This window comes from Danio rerio, chromosome 19 (assembly GCF_052040795.2).
Source record: "Danio rerio strain M-AB ecotype USA chromosome 19, GRCz13ab, whole genome shotgun sequence".
Lineage (NCBI taxonomy): Eukaryota > Metazoa > Chordata > Actinopteri > Cypriniformes > Danionidae > Danio > Danio rerio.
In genome coordinates, this window is record NC_141039.2 from 31,631,939 (window position 1) to 31,657,677 (window position 25,739).

General features: G+C 36.0%; 1 long non-coding RNA gene across 23 annotated transcripts in view; it reads left to right on the forward strand.

Moving 5' to 3' along the window:
- Positions 1-25,739, forward strand: part of LOC147832587 (uncharacterized) — a 348,986-nt gene that overhangs the window by 19,735 nt on the left and 303,512 nt on the right. For 22 of the 23 annotated variants that reach the window (XR_015516901.1, XR_015516908.1, XR_015516917.1 and 19 more), the window contains exon 2: positions 8,216-8,326. The exons of the other annotated variant lie outside the window; for it this stretch is intronic. This is a non-coding gene — a long non-coding RNA (uncharacterized LOC147832587). The remainder of the gene's footprint in view (positions 1-8,215; positions 8,327-25,739) is intronic. 23 annotated transcript variants of the gene reach the window in all.

Here is a 25,739-nt window from a genome sequence, read left to right on the forward strand (position 1 = left end):
ATCATCTGAAAAATCATCAATGTCTCGAAGAAAACAAAGTAGCAGAAGTCCAGAGAGCACAGTTTTTTTTAACTATGTCATTGCTGACTGAGAAAATGATTAAATGGTGGCCTGAACAAACAGTGCAAATTTTTTTCTTCATGTTTTTCTTTACTTGCTGAAATTGAGTTGGATGTTCAGTTTAGAGAAATACTCTACCCTTACTTCCAATTGTAATATTTTTAAATTGGTCTGGCAGTTGTTTGATTTAACAAGCAGTATCGTGCAATTAGAGCTATTAGTGAACATCATATATAGGGCTGCACGATTAATCTAAAAAAGATCACGATCTCGATTCGACCCTACACACAATCTTAATTCTGCTTTTCTATGATTCAGCCAATTATATTTTCAAGGTCAGGAGAGAAGCAAGGCAGTCGCATAAGTCTTCACAGCAACATTGACACCTTCAAATGGTGTTAAAAATGTCACATACTGTATTTATAAGGTATAATTCACCCAAAAATGTCATTTCTGTCTTCATGTAATGATGTATTCGCGTTTGATGCCTACTTTAGTGAACACAACCTGCAGAGGCTGTGATTAACAGGTAATGAAGTTGTAAATAACGTTCAGTTTGTTGCACAGAGCGATCGGGAGGTTTGATTTCCATGTATGTGTTTTTTCTCACAGTGACAGCAGCCATAAGCTGCACTCAGAAGTAAAAGTGAAACCTTTGCGCAGATCATTTAAATGATCATATCGCATGTTAGAGTTATGATTAGACAAGCATTTGATATGTTTTACTTTCTTTCATAGTGAACACAGCGTTGTGCATGAAACTGTTTACTGTGCCAGTCTAACAACCCTAGCCTATATATAACGTTGAATATAATGCAAGAAGGAATCTGATAAGGACAAATGTCTCATTTTACTAGTGAAAACAAATGGTCTAATAATTCTGTCAATGACAGATGACAAGCATGTCTTAAACATAATAAATCAACTTTATAATTATGAATAGTTATATTCTGATGTCACATTTTCGCTGTGAATTAACAAACAGGACATATTTAAAGTCTGTTAAAGTCCACCATAATGACTATACAAAATTTAGCACTTTAAGCAACAGTAGACCTACACATAGGCCTAATATTACTATTGTCGTTTTACTATATGTTTCCACATGAACAATAATAATAGGTTTACATTTACAGAATCGGGGAAAATAGTGATCTTGATTTTAAGCAAAAAAAAAAAAAAAAAATAAATAAATAAATAAATAATTCACATTTTTGCAGCCCTAGTCATATAATACATCATTATATAATGGTTTGTTTAAAATGTGCCTATTATGAATTATAAAATGTAATGTAAAAATATAAAAATATATTAGTTATAAATATAAGTATAAATATAACTTATAAATATAAGTTTTCCTGCATCTGCACGTGCAACAAGTCTGTGGTGTGATGATTCATTTAGATTTCACGAGGAAATGGATTCAAAATAATGGTGAATTGTTTAAGCGACTTTAAGTCGACCCTTAAAAAAAGGGCACCTATGGTAAAAAAATCTACTTTTCAAGCTGTTTGGACAGATCTGTGTGTTGGTATAGTGTATAGACCGTCATACTGGGGTGATATGAACACACCCAGTCCTTTTTTTTCCAATTTAACTACAAAAAAAAGGGTCGGCCAATTGGAGCTGTTTTCAAATCGATCGCACCATTACGTAGGTGTGCGATTTCCCCCCGCCCACCGAATTGATTGACAGCTGCGCGCATTAACATGTTCCGGTAGTCGCGTGTATATGTCAACAAGACCAGACAGACATACGCAAAGCAACCGGGAATAAAAGGTCTGTTCTGTTTGCTAGAATCAGCAATCATCATCAAATGTGATTAAGAGTAAGTTTCACATGTTTAAAGTGTTTTAAAACAGAATATGTGTGTAATTAATTACAGCGTTTTACTTCAGCTTTACTTCATCAGCACAGCCGTGTGTCAGAACAATTATAAAAGAAGACGCTTCAATCCCGGTTTGTGGAAGTTAAATCAGGTTTATTTTGTACATTAGCATAACAGATATCCACACTTGAGGTTAGCCTTAACTAGGCTAAGCGCGCTCTGTCTGTCTGTCTGCCTGCCTGCGTGTGTGTGTGTGTGTGTGTGTGTGTGTGTGTGTGTGTGTGTGTGTGTGTGTGTGTGTGTGTGTGTGTGTGTGTGTGTGTGTGTGTGTGTGTGTGTGTGTGTGTGTGTGTGTGTGTGTGTGTGTGTGTGTGTGCGTGTGTGTGTGTGTGCGCACGCGCGCGTGTGTATGTGTGTGTATGTGTGTGTGTGCGTGTGTGTGCGTGCGTGCCACGCGCATTAACTTTGTAACGATATTGTGTGTGACTCATCAATGCAACTTCACAATACTGATTAGTAAAGGTTAGTTCTTACTGTAGTATCTCACAAACGCTACGTGAGACCTCCTTCCTTTAAGTCTGTCTGTTGTCTGACGCAGCTGAGGGAGGAGGCATGTAGATACAGTGGGCGGGAATGAATCGGCTTAAAGGCGCAGTACGACAAAACCACCCCATGCTGGAAATCAGTATAAGACAGCATCTTGTAAAAGGTATAATGAAAAATCTGATGGGTATTTTGATCTGAAACTTTATATACACATTCTAGAGACGCAAAAGACTTATATTAAATCTGAAAAAAGGGGTAACCTAGGTGCCCTTTAAAAAAAAACGTTTTATAGGTGGTGCACTTTCAGATTTAAACCCATTTCACACTGAATGAAAGATCATTTTCAAGTCATCTTTATACAGGCAATTTAAAACAACTCTAAAATGGGTCTATGTACGCTAAGTATTCAGTGCAAGGAGACAGCAGTAAATGGGACATTCCACCGAATGGGTAACATTTGCTTTTGTAATTTCTAAAAATTCTATTTTTTCATTTTTTTCAACACTGTATCTAGCAACACACATATTAAACTGTTTGAAATGAGTATTAGGCAATCTCAGGCACTTTTGTTTTATTTTTTACAAGGTTTCAAAGTTGGGCAAGGATAATTTTTCTCAGTTCTGTTACCAAAAATCAAGTTACTTTTTAAACGGATGTTTTAAAAAATGTCAACTAATTATTTTGTCTTCCACTCACAAAAGTGTTTATCTTAAAAAAATAGTTGGTAAATAGTTTAATAATTTAAATTTGTTACTAAAAATTCACTAAATATGTACACAAGGTGTATTTAAAAAAATACCGTTTTTAATTTTACAGAAGACCCAAAGTGCAAGATTAATTGTTTTTGAATCATGTAATTAAGTCAGCTATAGGATAAATTATGAAAATAACACAGAATAAAAAAAAGCCATTTAAGCTAATTAAAAAAATTTAATAACAGGAATGAACATTCAGTAATGGGAATGAATATCCACTTTGTGGATGTTCAGCTTGCTCTGGTGAAAACTTTGGTTGGGTGGAGGGATGAAAAGGTGTTTGAGGGCTTTTTTTCTGCATTGATGCTATGGTACGTCTCTCTTCTCTTTTTGCGGTGTCTGCACTTTTCTCTCTGAGGTCATTGATCAGTTTCTTCCTGTCTGACTCTAGGTCCTTCCTGTATCTTTCCGATTTATTTTCTTTTCCGCTTAGTCCCTTTATTAATCAGGGGTCGCCACAGCAGAACGAACCACCTACTTATCCAGCATATGTTTCACGCAGCGGATGCCGTTCCAGCCACAACCCAACACATCCATACACACTTTTAACACCAACCCAATTCCGATTCCTTCTCTAAATATTTCTGTCTCTTTTCTGGGTCTGCATCACGTCGATTACAAAAAGGTCTTTACTTTTCTGCAGCACTTATAGGTGAATTGGCACTCTGCAAGTATGGAAAATTGGTAAATATATAATACATGATACACTCACCAATCTGGCCATTCTCCTCTGACCTCTGCCATCAACAAAGCATTTGCGCCCACACAACTGCCTCTCCCTGGATATTTACTCTTTTTCTGACCATTCTCTGTAAATCCTAGAGATGGTTATGTGTGTAAATCCCAGTAGATCAGCAGTTTCTGAAATACTCAGACCAGCCCGTCTGGCACCAACAACCATGCTACGTTCAAAGTCATTTAAAACACAATTCTGATGCTCAGACTGAGCTTCAGCAGATCGTCTTGACCATGTCTACATGCCTAAATGTACTGAGTGGCTGCGATGTGATTGACTGAATAGAAATTTGCTTTAACGATTAGTTGGACAAGTGTACCTAATAAAGTGACCGGTGATTATATATTTACAATATAAGTAATGGTAACTGTGAAACCTGAAAGGATTAAGAAAATCATCTTACATTAACAATTTTTTACATTATTATAAATGCACCAGAGAATGCAACTCACTTCTGTTACGGTTACTCAGTCCTGTGATGGCTTACATGAATAACAGGACTGAAGGTAACAGGACTGAGTTTTTAGCATATAATTATTAAATACATGCTAAATTGCCACATGGCACATATGCTAATAGCATGAGAAAATGGAGCAAGTTTTAGTGATTTATCAAAAATATATATATTTAAAATTAATAAATAACATCTAAAAATATTTTAAGTAACAGGACAGTATGTCATGATTGACCATCTCCCACACAGTTGAAATATCATCAAATATATTGAAAAGAAAATGAGCAGTCTTCCCTTTGGGCTCCTCGTTGCCTTTAAAAGATCTGGATGATGCAACTTCCTGTTGAAAATATGCCTAATGGAATGTTCCAGGTTAATCAGAGGTAGAGCTGCACGATTCTGGCCAAAATGAGAATCACACTTTTTTATTTATTTTTTTGCTTAAAATAAAGATCACGATTTTATAGATGTAAAATAAAGGTTTATATGAGTAGGCTATTATTATTGTTATTCTTAAAAATATGGTAAAAAAAAAAAAACTATAATAATATTATGTGTAGGTCTACTGTTGGTTAAATGCTAAATTTTGTATAGACTTTGAATGGTGGACTTGAACAGACATTAAATGGGGCCTGGTCATTAAAGCACAGTAAAGTAATAACATCAAAATACAACTATTCATAATTCTAAAGTTGTATTATTATGTTTGAGACATATGCTTACAATCTGTCATTGACAACATTATTACACCATTTTTCTACAGGTAAAATCAGACATTTATCATTAATAGATTCCCTCTTGTATTATATTTAACATACTGTATATAGGCTAGAGTAGTTATACTGACCCAGTAAACATTTATTCTCATACACAACACATATCAAATGCTTGTCGCAATCATAACTCTATAATGCGATATGATCATTTAAATGATGTGCACGCTTTCAGTTTTATTTTCACAGTTAAGTGCTGTTCATACTTCCCGCACAGCTCCCAAACGACTACTCTGTTAGGTGCCATGCCTCTTTTTTTTAAATCGTACAATTTCGTACGATTGAAATCGTACGAATTCGCACAAATTAGCCACTAAACTGCCAAAATGTAAAATACTTAAGTTTTCTCGTGAGATCAGGCTGGTTATTTATGGCCTACGCAGGTTCTGTTCACTAAAGTAGACTTTATTCACATGAGCGTGCCCACCCTCTCTATAGGACATGGTCAGCTCACGTCATGTGTGATTTCGCGCCTGTGAATATGTCATTATATAAAGACAGAAATGGCAATTTTGGGTGAATTATACCTTTTAAATACAGAATGTGACATTCAACAACGTTTCAACACCATTGATGTTTACGTTGCTGAACAACGTATGTAAAACAACATGAAGACTTGTGCAACTGCCTTTGCTTCTCTCCTGAACTTGAAAATATGATTGGCAGAATCGTAGAAATGCTGGATTTAGACCGTTTAGGGGGTCGAATCGAGATCGCGATCTTTTTTCGATTAATTGTGCAGCTCTAATCAGAGGGGTAAATGTGTTAGGCTAACAGTTATGGATGAAAACCTGGGGACACGACTAAAATGTGTATTTTATAAAAAATGTAATGGTTTTTTTTTCTTTTAAAAATAAGAAATCATTAATTGGATATAAAACTGCATGTTAATGCAAATAAATAAATACATTTAGAAAAGATTTTAAACACAATACATTCCAACAAATTATTGAAGGAGGGAGTGGGGACATGCAACAACAGCTATTTTTTAGTGTTCTACATAATTAAAAAAAATGATTTTAATTATATATTCTAAATTTTGCAGTTTGCTAAATTTAAAAACACTTTGGTCATTACTAAAATGTAATTTAGAGTTCATTTTTATGCATTTTTACATTTAATATTCTGGGGTCGAATGTTATTCGGTGGAATTTCCCAAATACGCAGGACTAACACAGAGACCTAAAATACACAGAGCCTGACCCACCTCCCTCACTAGTATCAATAGTGACACATGTTTTGACTAGGTCAGCAAAACACTTCCATTACTTGTAATAGCTGAATTTCTTCTTTTTACAAAAAAGATTACATTACAGTAGTTCAACAAATCTGACTCCCTTTATGATTTTTGCTTGCTCTATTGCATTACATCAACAGTATTTAATCTGTGTTCGGTGTGTTTTGAGCCCTCCTAACACCTGTGTAATCTCAGAGGATTACGTTCCTGTGCGTTTAGATTATTTGAGAGCTTTTCTGCTGTTGGTTTAATACAGATTCAGCAAGTTGCGGCTGAAAGAAAAAGAAATGGAGGCAGCGAATAGGCTTGATGAATAACTGCGGTACTGCTACTGACAGCACACATCAGAGCTTTGTTTGCACTCCTATTGATGTGTGTTTCTGTTTATGTGTGTGTGTACGTCACGCTCACTGCTTCTAATGCTGAGATGGAAAGCTGCTTGGGCTATAGACACTGTTATCATTCAAAGCCTGCTCTGGAGTATGTTTATCAGGAGTGCCAATCGATTACAAATTCCAATTTTAATTGAATTAGTGACATAGAATGGCCATTAATCAATCAAATGAATCACATATACTTGTAATTGCTGAAAAAAAGCCACCAAATTAACCTAATTGAAAGACATTGCATTCTTGTGATGAGTAAACCATTGAACAAATAGAGTAGAATCGTTTTTTGTGTAATGTCACTGCCCCTACAGCAAACTAATCAATTTACTCTGATTTATTTATGTCATATACTGTTTTTGCTTAGCATGAAAAATAATTTAAAAATGGCCCAAGGCCCAAGATGTTTTTTTCCATGCATTTTTTTATTTCTTTTTGCTATTTGGGCTTAATAAAACCTCATTAGATAAGAATCTTCTTTTGATATGATGTACTTTTAGAGAAAAATGATGTCCATATATGTGGACTCGTGGTCCGAATTAACACATTTTTTACTGTTTTTTACTGCATATATAACATCATTTTTAAGAAAATTTTTTGACTATTATACAGTAAAAACAATTTTTATTTGCCCATTTTAGACAGTTAAAAATAGTGTTTGGGACATTTCATATGCAAAACAGCTGCAGGATGACACTGTATGTCTGTAACAAAGTATAAAACATTCAAAGTCTTTTAAATTGCCATTTAAGAGCTAAAATGTGCTGTCCACGTATGTGGCCACTAAGCCCTAGAAGGTTAATAAAGTCTGCACTATTAAAATAGAAAAAATAAAGTTCCAAAATAGAGTTTTGCAGTCTTCAACTATTCTCCATTCACTCTGTAAAAAATCAGTTAAATAAGTTTCTGTAAATTGTGATTCACATGTGTTTTCCATTTATTTACTTTTTTTTTTTTTTTTTACATTTGTTTAGTTGTGAATTGCAATTATGGAACCTTGATCTCTGCTCTGTCGACTTTTGATGTTTAAAATTTAACTCTACAGTGACTTTTATTGACATTTTAATGGTTTAAAATAAATGATATAATGTATAAGAAATAATATATAGAGAAACAAGTTTGTAGTAAAACAGGACAGTTTATTACAAGATTTTTGTACCATATTATACAACAGTTTTGTCAGGTTCTCGAATCTGATTGGCTGATATAGTGCAGTATTCTGCCATATCAGAACTCCTACAGCCTCCTCACCCTGTATTACTCTGCCCACATAGAGTGACAGCAGATCAATAAACTCACTACAGTTTGACAAATATTGCAGCTGTTAGACAACATAATGTACTTTTGAGGCTTTTTTTAAGTGACTATGTTGTTGTTTAGATTGCAACTATAAAGTTTATTTATAAAGACGGTGCCTATTTTAATTATTTATAATTTCAGATATGCAGTGGCATCCACAAGATGGCAACAGAGACCAAATAATAAGCGGTTAGAGGAGAAAAAAACCCAGTGAAATTTTAAACTACAGCTGATCTAATCATTATAAAACTGGTAAGTGACTTTTTAAGTTGATCTTCTTCTTTTGGTGCAGTGCTGTATTTATTAATGTGTTAAGTGTGAGATGAGACTCACATATTAGGAACGTATGTATTTTGTGTTGGCCACTCTATGTATAACCTGGAGTTGCTTTTTGGTTGGCCATCTACTTGTTTTTACTGAGTCTCCTGTTTTCGTTACTGCAGACTAGTTCAGTAAAAAGAAAAAAAGAAGAAATGCCCACATGTGTTTAGTGTTTTTCCTCATCGCAAACACAAAAGTAATCTGGTAGTGTTCACGCTGGTTTAGCTTTTTCAGGGTTAATGATTGTAATATAATGTTTGCTATAGAGAAATACTGAGAGATTTCTTTGTAGACTGATATTTCATGCTGTTCAGCCTTTTAATCTTAAAATGTCAGCAAAATCACCTGTTTTTTTCAAATACCAACTCTAAAGTGACGTTGGTAAAGTAGCAACGGTTGCTGCTGTTCTGAAGTCAGCTGCAGATGTGATTGAAAGGTGGAAGAAAGTAGTTCCTCATACAAAAGGGTTTTTGGACTCTCTGGGCCCTATCATACACCTGGCCCAATGTGGCGCAAGGCGCGATGCAATTGTTGTTTTCTAGTTTTAGCTTGGTGCAAGAGTCGTTTTGATGTTTTGTGCCACGCTGCTGATATAGCAAATGCATCTGCGCTCATGTGTGTGCCCATAGGTGTTCTGGTCTAAAAAGGGAGGCATGTTGAGGCGCATTGCTGGCGTGTTGCTATTTTGAGAAACTATAATAGTCTGTTCTATAGACCAGAACAAAGCCGGTCTAAAGTCCAGCGCAGAGTGCGCCTCGCTTACACACTGCCTAATACACACCAGATGTAGAGCAATACGCAAATATCTTTACATATGAAAAAGAACTTAAATATTAAGGATATATAAAGTAAATAAGGAGGATATATATAGGATATAAATATAAATTATCAAAATATTACAAAACATTATTTTCTGGCCTACATAAATATAAAAACCATACTTTCATGCCTTCTTCATCTCGGGAGGCTTTTTCAGTTTATTCATGACAATTTGCTTCTGTATAATGTTATTATTAGTAGCAGTATTATTTATTATATCTATATTTATATTTGTTTTATTAAAAACAAGCTTAGATTTGCCCACCTGTCAGGTTTTAGACCCTATGGTGCACAGCATGTGTATTTGGATATAACTCGTTATTATTGTTCATTTATTTGTTTGCTGAAAATTAGAACTGAATTTAGAAATAGTTTTGAAACAAATCTTTGCGCTTAACAAACAAAATTAATTATTTATAGGCTAATTGATGTCTGTGCCTACAAGGTTTTCCTATCCACGAGAGCGAAAGAGAAAGTAGATAATATTGTGGTTAATCTAAACACCCCAGGAGTCGCAATCCAATTGAAAAAAAATGAGAGTCTGCTGGATTTTTTAAGCTGCCTTTCCACTGCACACGACACACCATGGGAGAGAAGCTATTATCGCAATATCCGAAATAAAGGAGTGCAAAAGCAAGAGCCTTCCGTGCATTTACCATGCTTAAACAAATGAAAATAGACCGCTAAAAATTTTGGAGGGAATGTGGAGACAACATAAAAAAATTATAATTTTTATTTCTCATTTAGATATATAAATGTTTTTTTTATATATATATATTTTATACTTTATACTGATTAAAAAAAAATAAAATTCTATTTCCCATCTCGCGTGCACAGACCTGATTGGACAACACTGGAATACATCACATCTGGTCGGCTGGGTGTAAATAGTCTAGTCGCAGGAGTTCAAATATTTCAACGGATCTGCAGCATGTGTCAATTCAGATCTGAATTTTCTGCATACAGAGATGATCGCAACTTCCAAACTACTCTGCATTGAAAATGAATGACTTCCGGTCTGTTGCTTGTCCTTTGTCATATGCAGTGGAAAGAGGGCTTCATTTGTATGATGTTGTTATTGTTTTTTTTTTTAATGTAACCTAACTATTTTTGGTGGGTTACAATATGGATAAAATATGGTAATTTTAATAATTAAATAAAATTGAGTTGAGGTTTGGAAATCACTCACTTCCCTTCCCCATTATTGTCCCGTGTCCATCCCCTCCACCCCTCCCAGGGGAGCCACTGCATTAGACCACCACTTTAAACAATAGAGAAAGTGAGCATAATTGAGCTGATTTACTTGGTACTTGCGTGAATTGCTCCATTGGCAGCTAATTATCTTGTTTTGTGTGTTGTTATCTTTACTATTGTTCCTTGTTATTTGAGTCATAACGTAAATCAGCAGCTGTGCAATCTCTTTGCAATACTGAAACAAACTTCATTGTGCTGCTTTGCATCTGTCAGTCGGCCAATAATGTGTTCGGAGAATTATTTAGTTTGCAAATGGACAACGGTGTGATTACTTACTGAGATTTCTTCTCAGTTTCCAAAGCTCATTCCAGCACTTAGATCAACAGCCACCTGCAATCGATCAAGTCTTCACTCGATATTCTCTTATTCTTGACTTTAACTGTACACAGGTTACAGGAAGGTGGACTGATAAATATTGATAAAAACCAAAGTGCGTCTTCTGTATTTTTTTTGTGTGTGTGTGTGTAGTCTGCTGGGCTTAAGTCTTTCTCTCCTCCACAGTCGTTTACCAGCCACGCAGGTCTGCACATCCCCGATTCTGCTTCATGTTCACTGAATCATTCTGGCCTTGCGTGGACTCGGGGGAAGGCGGATCTGAGAAATCCTCTTTCTCTTTGTCTGCAGCCACCGTGTCCTCATTAAAAGGAAATGGGGGCACGTTTGCTATCTCAGCTCGATGAAGGAGCAGACCTCTCTCTCTGCGGTTTTTCATTCGCCATTATCGGCAAATGGTTTCATTTTGCCTTCACCGGCATGCTTTGTCTATCTGTATTTTCTAATTTCCATCAACAGGAAGCTCATTGCTTTTTTAGCCCACACACAATGCGATGCATCGTATGATGATGCATTCAGATGTGACGTAAGGTGAATGGAATTCTTGGATGGAAAAAATGAATCGCAAGTTTGTTATCTGAATTACAAATGCACAACCTGGATTACATTAAATACACTCATCGGCTACTTTATTAGGTACACCTTATTAGTACCGGGTTGGACCCCCTTTTGTGTTCTGAACTGCCTTTGTCCTTCGTGGCATAAATTTAACAAGGTACTGGGAATATTCCTCAGAGATTTTGGTGCATATTGACATGACAGCATCACACAATTGCTGCGGATTTTCCGGCTGCACATGATGCGTATATTCTGTTCCACCCCATCCCAAAGGTGCTCTATTGGATTGAGTTCTGGTGACTGTGGAGGCCATTTGAGAACAGTAAACTCATTGTCATGTTCAAGAAACCAGTCTGAGATGATTCACACTTTTTGACATGGTGCGTTATTCTACTGAAAGTAGCCATCAGAAAATGGGTACACTGTTGTCATAAAGGGATGGACATGATCAGCAACAATACAATAATGTGGCATTGACATGATGCTCAATTGGTACTAATGGGCCCAAAGTGTGCCAAGACAATATCCCCCACACGATTACAGTACCACCACCAGGCTGAACCGTTGATACAAGGCAGGATGGATTCATGCTTTCATATTGTTGATGCCAAATTCTGACCTTACCATTTGAATGTTGCGGCAGAAATCGAGACTCATCAGTCCAGGCAATGTTTTTCCAATCTTCTATTGTCCAATTTTGGTGAGCTTGTGGCAATTCTAGCCTCAGTTTCCTGTTCTTAGCTGACAGGAGAGGCACCTGGTGTGGTCTTCTGCTGCTGTAGCCCATCGGCTTCAAGGTTGGTCATGTTGTGTGTTCAGAGATGCTCTTCTGCATACCTCAGTTGTAACGAGTGGTTATTTGAGTTACTGCTGCCTTTGTATCAGCTTGAACCAATCTGGCCATTCTCCTCTGACCTCTGGCATCAACAAGGCATTTGCGCCCACAGAACTATCGCTCACTGGATATTTTCTCTTTTTTGTACCGTTCTCTGTAAATCCTAAAGATGGTTGTGCGTTAAAATGCCAGTAGATCAGCAGTTTCTGAAATACTCATACCAGCCCGTTTGGCACCAACAACCATGCTACGTTCAAAGTCACTTAAATCACCTTTCTTTCCCATTCTGAGTTTGAACTGCAGCAGATCGTCTTGACCATGTCTACATGCCTAAATGCATTGGGTTGCTGCCATGTGATTGGCTCATAAGAAAGTTAACGAGCAGTTGGACAAGTGTATCTTATTAAGTGGCCAGTGAGTGTATATGGAAATGCTTTTTCAAAAGTATTTGTTTTCGATGCACATGTAGCTATCTTTCATCACACATTTTTAAGCCACTCATTAACAAAGTGCTGTGGATAGTAAAACTATTTGCTTTAAAAAATGTGTTTATAATTAAGGTAATGTTTGCAAATAATATGTTAGGAAACACCAGTTTGCAATATAAAGCAGGGTCATTCCATGTTAAATCAGCCAAATATCAGAAATGTTCAAATTAAACTAGTTAAAAGTTAAAACAAATAACAGGAGGATAAAAATGTTTTTTGGAAGGATGACGGCTTTACTCTTTAGGCATGATCGCCACCTGATAGACCTTTTGTCCACAGGTTATCAATTAAATTGTAATTAAATTGTTTAAAGTTGTCTGAAACAGTTTAACCAAACAAATGGGCCAACCTTTTTTTTTTTTCATAGTTTACCTAAAAAAAAAAGATATTTTAGATGAAATCAAAGCGCTCCTTCATCCTTTATAGACCGCAATGAAAAGGAAAGGAACCAGAAAAGTCCAGAAAACCAGAAACATTGTCCAAACATTCCATGTGATTTTAGTGGTTTTAACTGTAATCAATTAACCTTTATTTGTATAGCGCTATACAATGTAGATTGTGTCGAAGCAGCTTCACATAAATGGTCATAATCATTCCAAGCTTTAAGAAAAAAAATTGTGCAGCAAATATCGGTAATACTTGGTTCACAACAAACATTCACATGAGCAAGTTACATACAAGGTCAATGGGCATGCTTGAATAGAGGTGGTGCACATGACACGAAATACGCCTCAATTGCATTTTCAGTGCAAACAATTGCCAAAAATTCCAATGTTATCTGGCTTCAGACATGCAGTCTCAGACACATGCACTTAATAGAACTAGTGACGTCACTGTGAAGGCTGTGTTTAGGTGTATGCAATAAAATAATCTGCTGCCAGACCCTTCTAAAAAAATTCACATGAGGTTGGAAAAATCGAGCGAGTGGTGTGATACTTTGCGTCATGACATATCTACAATATTTAAATTTCTAGTAGATCAACAAAAGTCTCAAGGGTTTGAAACAACATAAGGGTGAGTAATAAATAACAGACTTTTCATTTTTTGAGTGAACTAACCGTTTAAACCAGCTAAACCTGGCAACAAAGCACATCATGATTTTGCCAAGTACAATGCGATCCTGGATTAACATCTACAGTATGTTGATCCTGGAACATCATTTTTGTTTGAAAAAGAAGTCCATACAGTAAAAAATAATACCCTATATCTACTCAGTTGAGTTAACAGATAACAAACAATATTATAAATGAAATTGAACAAATATGCATTTAGTAACAATTAATTAAATTTGCTTATTTAAAATAAGTCATTTGAAATGAGTAACTGCAAACATATATATTAATTTAATATATATTAATTTAATTGAACAGAAAAACCAACACAATGTTAATTAAAACTACTAATTTGTTTTTTATTTTGATTTAACAAAAAATTTGTGGAGCCTGTTCATCAGTTTAAAAAGAAATAATACCCTATATCTGCACAATAAATTCGAGGTAACAGATTACAAGCAATATTATTATTTAAATTCAACAAGTGTGGATTGTGAGATAAAATGATCCCCAATCCCCCAGCAAACAGTTCAATCCAAAGACGGTTCAATCCGATTCAATCACACACGAGTACTCAACAGAACCAGTGCAAATCTTTACCAGCGAATATTTTACATATATCTGACTTTTCCAATAAGAATACAGTTTGTTTGGAGAATTTTAAGAATTATTATTTTTTAGTTTATATAACAAGAATCCATTTTGCACCAACCGAAGGCAATGGCGGAGTCGAAAACTCATAATCAAATATTGCTCTTAATTTATCATGAAATAAAGTTTTAACAGTTGTTCATAAGAGAATATAGTTGTTTAAAACTAAAACCTGCGGTTTATTTATAAAGATGGCGCGTATTTTAAAATGACAATTGTGTAGATGTCCACCTCCAGGTCATGAACGGGCGCTTATCACTAGTGTATCCGGCGAGGGCAGCCTTTCCTTGGCTAGACATACTGACATTTGCCCTTGACTTATGCCCCTAGTTAATTTAAAAATCCTGATTTTAATCATGTTGGATTTAATCAACATTTTTTCTTTTTGAAATGATAAAAAAATAATAGCTAAATTCTTATAATAAAACTGATTAGATTTCATTACGGACAATTTTAAGTAATTTCAAAGCAAAAAAATAAAAATAAAATGCCCTAAAATCAGGAAATTAATTTTATTAAATAAAGTGAACATTTCAATATTGATGAAATCTACAAGGCCACAGAATGACTTTTTACTTTGTGGCTTTTTTACTTTAATTTTAACTGTAAATTATTCCCATGATCAGAGGAGAATAATACTGTAGTTGTATAACAGTCAACCTAACTGTAAGCCTAAACTTTACTTAAACGGTAAACGTTTTCTGATAAACGGTAAAAAAAATTCTAATTGGCTGATTGTAATGTTGTTCCTGGACCAACATAATCCAGAAGCATGTCCTACTGGTGAAATCAGGTAAGCATGGCAAACAAAACAACACATGCTGGTTTTAGCCATTTTTTTTTTCTTTCTGTTTATATTTTCTTACAGTACCATCATGTTACTATGGTATTGTGAGGCTGTTGTTATGCAGTTGCTAAAGTGTTCTGAAGTTTACAGTGTACATTTATTAATTAGTATAAACTATTTATATTTGCATTTTTCTTCTGTATGCTCCTTCCAGTTTCTTGTAAGACTCAGAGGAGAGATCACCTTTATGGCCTTCTAAACATGTCTGCAAATGATCATTTGAGCACACCTATTCTTAGCTTTTCCACACATTCTTCCCGGCCACACAAACCTCTTACAGAAGTGTGCGCTTGCTTCCGAAAGCCCAGCCAACTCATCTGGCTTATTCAGGGCAGCAAGTTATAAACTCCTCCGCAGTGAGAGACTGATGACGTTGTTTGTCAGTGACCTTGCAGCACCACAACAAACTGAGGTGAGCACTGCATTAATATCCCTGCTTGAGCCCAGCTATTAGTGACATTACTGTTGTCATTCAAACATACTGTATGGTCCCTGTGCAGAGACCCTTCACATTTATTATAGGAGTTCACTTGACAACAGTTTGTTTGTTTGGACTGCTCTAAAACATCATCAAATTGCTGACTTATAATATTCCATAAATTTGCTGACTTTATATAAATATAAAGTGAATAAATATAATGAATTATTAATGAATGAATTGCAGTATATACATGTACAAAATGCATCAAAGGGGTTGAGTTGTGATTTATTTTTTTGTAAAAATAAATACATAAATACTACTACTACTACTACTACTACTACTACTAATAATAATAATAGTTTTATTATTATTATTATTATTATTATTATTATTATTATATTTATTTTATTTTTAAAAAACTAGATAAATAAACAAAAGTAAAATAATAATAATAATAATAATATCAACAACAACAATGATGATAGTTATTATTATTAATAATAATTGTTATTAGTTTATTAGTTTATTTATTTTTTAAACAAATAAATAATAAAAAATAATAATTATCATTATTCAATTTATTTATTTTATTTTTGTGAAAACAAAAATATAAAATTAATTCTAATTATAATTTTCTAATTTATTTTAATTTAATTTGTTTTAATTTAATTTCATTTTTGTAAAAAAACAACTAAATAAATTATTAAATAAATTAATAAACAAAAATAAAATAATAATATTAATAATAATAATAATAATAATAATAATAATAATAATAATAATAATAATAATAATTATTATTATATTATTATTATAATAATAATAATTATTATTATTACACATGATTATTCAGCACTAAACTGACACAATATAATGATTTTAGAATTATATTACATTGAAAACTGAATTAAAGTTGAAGAAAACGAGAATCAAAATCATTTAAATAAAAAAACTGTTATTTTAAACTGTAAAAATATTGCAAATATTATAATAATACATGATTAATGCAAATCTTACTTACCTCAGCTTTTTAAATGGTAGTTTCTATATTAAGATAAATAAATAATATAAATACTGTAATTTGTCATAATCACAAATTTTGATTTATGACTATTGGAACTGCGCTGGAGGGTTTAAATAAACTAAATGCGTTGGGCAGTTTCATATTCTTTCCTGTGAAGTTCCTGACAATGACAGGAAGCATTCTGACAAATAAATTGAAGAGTAATTAGGTGTGTAATTGATGTTTTATGTAATTTTATCATTCCCATGCTGCCACAGGAAAGGATGGGGCATGTAGTTTTGTAGCTTCATAAATGTTTTCTGACAGGCTATTTTTCATCAGGATTTCACAAAATGCCTGCGATCGAAATTGTACTTTAAACATTAATAATTCATAACGAATACACATTTGCTTTCCCCACAATTCTTTAATAAACGCCGGGCACAACAAATTGAGCAGAGATTATGAACACTGGTAGTTTCGACTGCAGTTGAAATATTCGATCATTCTGACATGAATTGTTTATGTGGATGCCAGAGAGTTCTTGAAAGGTTAGTAATCTTTGAACCACTAGTTTTTGTCTTATTTGCTTCCTGATGTGACACAGAATAAAAATGACATCTGTGGTTGCATTGCTGCCTGTGACATAATTTTTTATTATTCAACAACATTTTGCAGCTTATGTATATAATTGTGTACATCACTCTCACATTGCTTTTTGGTTTACTTGGACGTTTAGTTTGAAAACGTTTTTTTTTGTTTGTTTTTAGTTTTGTTTTTGTAGCATTATTTTGTTTTTCTATTACTATTTTTTATACTGTGGTTACAAGGGGTGTGGCAAGATCTTGCGAGACTAAATCATGAGGAGATTTCTTGTTGAGGTGAAATGTTGTCTTGTGAGTTGTGAGGTTATGATTGAGCATACGGGTGGATTTAGCACTAAAGATTGGAGGTAGGATTGGATTTTAACCAAAAAACAGAAAAACACCTCAGTGTTTTGCGTCACTCGTTTACTTGGGTGGGTGTGACATAACTGCTTTATTTCCAACAGAGTTCAAAGGTTGCTATGTCCAAAAGCAGAGGCTGCTACAGTTGCAGCACACAAATTAACCATACCTTGGAATAGCAATTTAGATATGCTTAAAGTCATAATCATCTTAAACGCAAATCGAATTAAGATGTGAATCATTTCGCATTATTGAAGTGTTGTACAGACATGTAAACTCCAAAATCAAACTATTTCCGTTGTGTAGGACTCCTGTATTTTGCGACAGGATAAAGGCTGGTTTATACTCTGCGTCAAGTGATCGCCATGACCCGTGGTGCATACATTGCTTGTAGCTGTGCATTTATAGTTCTGCGTGCTGTTTGTGTTGCTCTGCAATAGGGGTGTCACGATTTCGATTTTTAATCAAAATTGATCGAAATTTATGCTCAATTTTGATTATCGAATCAAAAAATAGAACCGTCGATGCTGCTACGCCCCCATGTCACGTCAGCTTGGCTTGCCAATCGGGAAAAAACAGGCTTGTTGAAGTGCTTGTTAAACTGCAGAAGCAGGAGACCCGTCGACAGAACTTAAACCCTCTCCTCTTTCAATGAAGTCGCCGGTGTGTAAGCATTTTAGATTTACAGTGAGTTATGTTGACAACGTTTGTGTTGTCAACAATAAAAAAACACAGTTTTGCAAGCTCTATGTACGTATTACGTACGGTTCGTCCGATAGACAACACCGGCATCGCGATCCTCCGCCCACCCCCGTTGCAAATCCGCTCGCGAAAAGTACACACTCAGGCCCTGTTTACACTGTCTTTGTTTTTAAATGGCATTTTAGAACGACAACGATTTGACATCCACAGTGGCATGTAGCATTTCTGAGCAGCCCTCCTTCCTCACTACCGCTGAAAATGCACATCACGTGACTACACAGACACAGCCATGTGCTCGAGACAGCAGGTCCAGGCAGTCAGAGGACTGCTTCAATCTTTTACTCACTTGTACTTAGTCATTTTAACGAACACCTCAGATACTGTTGGCTGGTTCCTGTTGGTTGTGCGTCTTTTTTACCGACGCCATTATAACAACACAGATTACTGCCTATTCACGAGTCTCGCAGAAAAAGTGATTGACAGGTGGTAATTATGTGTGTATCTTGCCTTTATTCATTTACTGTATGATTTGTTTATGGGTAAAACAAAGACCATACAGGTCAGGTAGTTTAAACGGTAGGCTACAAATAATTAATCGGTCATTAATTAATTATTCATAATCGAAAATCAAATCGAATCGTGCCTTTAGAATCGAAAATGTAATCGAATCGAGAATTTGGAGGATCTTGACACCCTTACTCTGCAATAACACTTCTGAAATGCTAACTGGCAAAGAGAGTTGGGACAGCCCTACCTCCTCACAGGAACGCACAAAACGAGGGCTAGATGTAAGTGAAAGGGTTAAGGGGAAGAATTGGGATTGGGCCTTATACTTATGCATCAAGCACACGCGTATGCATTGGCACAGCCTTCACGTGGTTGCATAGCCCTCGCCGTGGCTGACGATGACGCAGACATGCACCTCTTGTAAAATCTAGCTACACGTTGAAACGACACGTAGAGCAAGCTCTGTGTAGATTGGCTTGGTACTGTTGACAAGCATGGGCAATGCTGAGAGCCGTGAACCTGATGGAGCAAGTGTATACAAGTGATGAGTCCTGTGAAGGAACTCCAGGTGGAAACGTTTGAGAAACATAAAAACCTATACCAGCTAGGGTTTTGGAAGTGTTATTGCAGAGCAACACAAACAGAACGCAGAAGCATAAATACATTGCTACCTGCGAGGCAGGCGCTGTGGGGCACGGTGATCATTTGACAAGAAAGTATAAATCAGCCTTAAAGCACCACAGACACACACATCTCATCTGAGTATGCACACACAGTGAACTCCTGGAGACACACACACCCATCATATTCGTCATCATCATCATCATCATCGTCATCATCGTCATCATCATCATCATGATCATCATCATCATCATTTATGCCATCTGGAAATAATCTGAAGTTTCCTTTCATTCGGCATGCAGTATCATATTCCATTAAAACAGCTCTCTTCTATCAGTCCTTACTCTCATCCAGTAGCTCAGAGTTTGTTCAGTCAGTAGAGTTTTTAGCTAAATATTTTGCAGTGTTTAGACCAGGGGTCACCAGTCTCGGTCTTGGAGGGCCGGTGTCCCTTCAGGGTTTAGCTCCAACTTGCCTCAACACACCTGCCTGGATGTTTCAAGTCTACAAAGTAAGACCTTGATCAGCTGGTTCAGGTGTTTGATTAAGGTTGGAGCTAAAATCTGCAGGACACCGGCCCTCCAGGAACAAGTTTGGTGACCACTGGTTTAGACATTTATGGCATAATTCATTAAAGAAGAAGTAAAATAACATTTATTACAAGTTTTATTTCAGCTTAATAAAAATCTATTTTCCATTCATATATTAGCAAAATATTTTGCAGTGTTTGCATTACAAATAACATTCATTTGACATTCAAGTTGGATTTTAAAAAAGCACTAAGGCTGTAACGATACACGATATGAAATCGAAATCGCGACACTCAGATCTACGATCCTGTGTCACGGTGTGATAAGGGAGAATCGCGACACACCCCGTGACTACCTTTCCAATAACGTCACGCGTGCCTGCAAAAGTTGAGCTAGTTGAAGAAGAACGTGAGGAAACACTTTTTTTTCCGCTCGACATTACGAGCACTGCTCCGTTTAAGCCCTCGCAATAAGCGTTTAGCCGGGAGAGCTCGCACGGAGCTCTTAGTAAGGGACCGTCTGAATGTGTCAAGAATATCAAAAACAAAACCAACTTAACCCCGCTTGACAACAGAACACGGCAGAAACATTGCCAATGCTGTCAAATCATTGTTGTTAATGTGGCTGCGCAGAGAGGGATGGGCGTTCACCAGATGCCCCGACTCCTCTGCAGAGGAAACTTTTCTGTAACCGTGCTGTGCGCTTTCTGTTTAACCCTTTGGGAGTTAACGTTACGTGCTGACTGACAGGTGCGCGATGCGTGAGGCCAGGAAACAGGACGAAGCTTTCAGTTAAGATGAACACAGTTTCTATAGTTATACTTTATTTATAGATAAAGGTATATGGCTCTGTATATAATCACTCTATCTTGCTGGAGTTTATAGCCGTTTCGCTTTACTTCAGGACGCATTAATGCCGCTCTGAAGGTCTAATCGCTGTTTTAAGTTATCCAGAGCTGTATAAATGTACAAATCTTGAATATCACGATAGTATTAAATATTACAATTGTAACAACACAGACAGCAACACTTATGCACAATCGATACCCAGCTGATTCAGTCGTTTCATAAGAGGACCGTGCTTCTTCTCTTCTTTTTTCCTTGTCAAGATAAAGGCAGTGAGGTGCGCCTTGTTTTCGGCTTATAAAGCATGTATGCGCATTAATAATTTAGGGCAGTCCTATTTATTTTATTCATTTTATTTAGATTATTCTGCTCTTCTGTGCTAAACACTGCAGGTGCGTGAAGATGCTCTGTTGTTCTGTTCTGTTATTAATATGCTAGCATTTAAAAATAAATCCGTAGCCTATTTTAAAATGCAATATTTAATGTGTCAGACACAAAATAGACACGTCAATTTGTTTAATATAAAATTAATAGTAATCTGACCAGTTAACCGTTAATAACCGATTAATAAGCGGCGGTTGTCGGTTAGCAAAATTAACCGAAATGAGCATCCCTAGTTGCCATTTAATTAACTTTTTCTATGTAAGAGAACTTGATTGAAAAATAATTTTCAACATGCTTAAACCATCTACACAATGGAGTTTAGTTCTGTTTGGTTTTTCAACAGTATTTTGTTACAAAGAAAACAAAAGTGATTTAGCTTTGGCTATTTATTTATTTTATACATGGCTATTTATATTGTTAATCATTTTCATAGTTAATATTGTTCTTTGATGTTTAGTTTATAAAGATTTTTCAAATGTTATTTAAAAAAAAAAAGTTTTAAAAATCTTTTTTTTTCCCACCCCACACGAAAAAAAAACCGTGATACGAACCGAATCATGGGTTAAAAATCACGATACGAACCAAATCGTGGGTTTGATGTATCGTTACAGCCCTAAAAAGCACCTAAATAGTTTAGCATTTTTATTTTTATTTTTGTCTGTTTTTTTTCAGTTGAATAAAAGACTTTTTACCATTCATATAATTCATCATTAAGGATTTCGAAAAAAGTATAAAATCCTATCTCTTCTCGTGAAACCAATCTTGTGTTTTGTCACATCTCCTGGATTAAGCATCTCATCACACCCCTACAGTATGGTTACTCATTGGCTTTCTGACTATGTTCACATGTGTCTGGTTTGGTTTCTCATCATCTTGTGTTTAATGCCCTTTAATTTCTGCAGTACATTGTTGAATGTCATCTTTAAACATTTATAAAACCTCTGGCTATAAAGCGCCCTCTTTTGGGCCTAAATTTGTTTCAGTTGGATTGCCAGTGTTTGTTTGGTTTAGTAAATGGTTGCGAAATATCCTCACCATTGGACGCTGTTCTAAACTGTGTAATTGTGTTGAGCTTCTTCTTAGGGAAAAAGATTCCATTAAGGATAATGAATCTGGCTGGAATCATCACATCCTTATGAAGCCCAGTATAAAAAAACAGAACTCCCAAAAATCATTCAGACTCCAAAATCATTAACTACAATCCCTCTCTTTCTCTCCACACTGTCCTGAGTTGAACTTGTTTCTGGGGCGGGGGGAACAGATGCTCTCCTTCCCATCTGACAGCCCCCTCCCCTGCCAAAGACCCCCGCAGGAGAGCTCTGACTTTCAGTGAGTCATCCGTTCGCTTCTTCTTCTGACATTCATGGGGATTTTAATGGCTCAATAAAACAGAATGCTTCGATTAACATAAGAAAGTTATATTGGCTTGGGGCCATCTTCAAAGTCACCTTGACTGTTCAATAGTGCCGAGCATACTTCACCCCACAGATGGACGTAGGTCATGTATGAACTACATTTCCCAGAGTGCATTGTGTGTTTGTGGAAACAGTGGGCCAGATGTGCGGCGGTCGGCATGCTTCATTAGGCGCACAGTGTGGTTTGAACTTGACGGGCAGACGTCGTGACCAGTTCCTCTCGTTTTAGAGCCTAGGGAAGAGATGTCTAATTAGAACAGGTGTTTCATTCAGGTCCTTTTCCTCTTCTGTATCATTACCTGCTGCTTCCAGTCAAGAACAAGTTTTGCCTGAAGGTGATTTTCAGGAGATTGTGATAATTTCCTTTGCTGCGTTCCTTCCTCAGAGAGTATTTATCATCGTGAATAATTTACACGGGCCTTCTGTAGGTACTTGTGATGTAAGTGAGCATGTGGACTGAGGGCTGGTTTTTAATGATCTAGTGTTGATGTGTGGCCCAGATTGCAGACTTCTAATGAGGACTGTCAGTGTGCCCTGTCCAGCGTTAGAGAAGGACTGTCTCAACTCCATCTGTTGTGTGATACTAGTTCTTAGTTCTTCTATGTTGCTCTGTCATTTTCACCTGCAATACATTACATAGCTACATTTATCCAGCTTGAAGATGACAATGTTTTTTGTTGAACTGGACCTTTTAGATTCTTGTAGGGATGTTACAATACCTATAATATTTTACATTCGGTATGATCTTTATGGTTCAGTATAGAAATTGCGTTTTTTTTGGTTTTGGATTTTAAAAAAAAAGTTGCATTTTGCATTTTTTTTACATTTTTTAATTATTCTCTGAACTGGCTCTGTCCATGTTAGAATGTATGTTCATGTGCAATGTCCCATTTGTGAGTGCTAAATTTAGGGATGCTTTGATGTGAAAATGAGACATGTTAAATGAGAACCTCTAAATCTGGTGAGGGGTCCCTACAGCTGTCCCTATCAACCATCCTGAGTCCCTCCCTCCCCCTCCTTGACCAAAGCTTAAGTCACTGAAAGTCCATAAAGACTTGTCCATACAGGTGCCAAATCCTAGGGTGCTTTCACACCTACACTTTTGTTTCGGAACGTATCTCGTTTGCCCAGTTAGCGCGGTTCGTTTGACATATATGAACAGGGCAATCGCGCTCTGTTCCGCGCTAAAGTAATCGCTCCGAAATCGCTTGAATAAGGTGGTCTCGGCTCGATTGAAACGAACCCTGGAGCGGTTCGATTGCAGTGAGAAAGCGATTCGATCCGAGCGCTGTAATATCACAGATAGGGCGGGAAGTTTCGCGAGTCTTTGGATGATCTCCCGGTAATCTCGCGTCTCCCTCCCTGTACTCAAATAGGCATCGTCGCGCACCCTTCTCACCCCTCCCCACCGCGTCTCTCCTCAGACACGTCGCGAGCGCACGCACCCTGTCAATCACCACCAAACCACCACCTGACAGCTTAGCGGGACACTGCTAAATAAACCCTGACACTCTGACCAATGTAAGGAGAGTTTACTCGCACGTGACTTGTTTTAGCTCTTTTGGTCCGATTAGAAACTTTGCAGTGTGAAAGCGATCCGCTCCAAGAGCAAAGAGCAACAATTTAACATTTGTAATCTCTGTTTTGGAACAACTGAATCGATTCACAGGTGTGAAAGCACCCCTAAACAGCTCCTTCCTGCAGAGTTTTGCTGCAACCTTGATCAAACACACCTGTAGTTAATTACCAAGTATTCTTTCAGATCCCACTTGTTTTGATCAGGGTTGGAGCTGAACTCTGCAGGAAGGTAGATATCCAGAAACTGGGGTGTATGCCCTTGCTCTACAGTTTTTCCCATTCATGTTTGTTATTATTTTAAATATATCAGTGTGATTGGTTATATAGTCTCAATTCCACAGCAGTCAGTTGTTTTTTTAAATATTAACTCTGTTGATCTGGGTTGTACCCTAATAGCAGCTGTTGTTTATCTTCTTCAGAGCAGATGATCTACACTTGACATTGTATGCTACAGTGGAAGTTCTCTGAAGCTATTATTACTTTGAATGTATGGTTGTTTGTTCTAATGTGGGTATATAAGGGAAAAGTTCAAACAAATCTTTGGTATCCTGTTGCCAGGATATCCCATTGCTTCGGTGTACTTCAATATGAAGAGCTATACAAGTCTTAGATTTATCTAGGAGCAATGGATGTTGGCCATTTATCATTGGATGCATGATTTTTTATTTGTACCTGACAGATCAAATAATAAATATGATTTATTTAGGATTCTACTGAAGACATTAATTTTAGATTGTATGAAGAAATTTGTTGGCCCTCGTTGTATTATGGTTAGTATACAGTAGATAAATTTGGAGGATCACCAATGAATGGTGTAGTAGGTACTTCATGGTAGATCTCTTGATTCCTGACTATTAATCTAGCAAGTTGCATGGTGAAAGACTGGGTAAATTTCTCTTTCTCTCTCTTTTTAAATCTGTAAATGTACCACAAATTATGTTGCACTAATTGTTTTTGTCAACCTTAAATCTTTCGCTCTATATCTTGCACAACGTTGTTGTCTTAAAAGTCTGCACTCTAAAACCCAACTGTCAACTTTATCAAATGAAATGAGTGTAGTTAACTCACAATTTACTGAAAGTTAATTTTACTCATTTGAAAAGAGTTTTGAACTCAGTGTTGAAGGTAATGAGTTTATCAAATCCCTCATTACTTCAACTTAACTGGAGTAAGTTCACAGTACTCATATAGATTAGTTTATTTTTTTTAACTCATAGCTTGTTGCAATCGGTTTCATCAAACGGTTTGAGTTACCTTAACATTTTGGGTTTTAATGTGCGTCTTAGGTTATGTAAAAAGTATATATAGTATATGTATAGTTAGTTGTTAGTTAGATTACTCTGGTATGTTAGTTATGTATAGGTTTAAAATAGTTCTTACGTCCAGTGTTATGTCCATATTTATGATTGTGTTTATTTATGTAGCTCTGTGGTCCTGCGAGAGACAACATTTCGTTCCACTGTATTGTAGCGGAATAAAGCTCAACTTGACTTGATTTGTAGGCTACTGACTTAATAAGTGTGTTTAGTTCTAATTTTAAACACAGTCTAAATT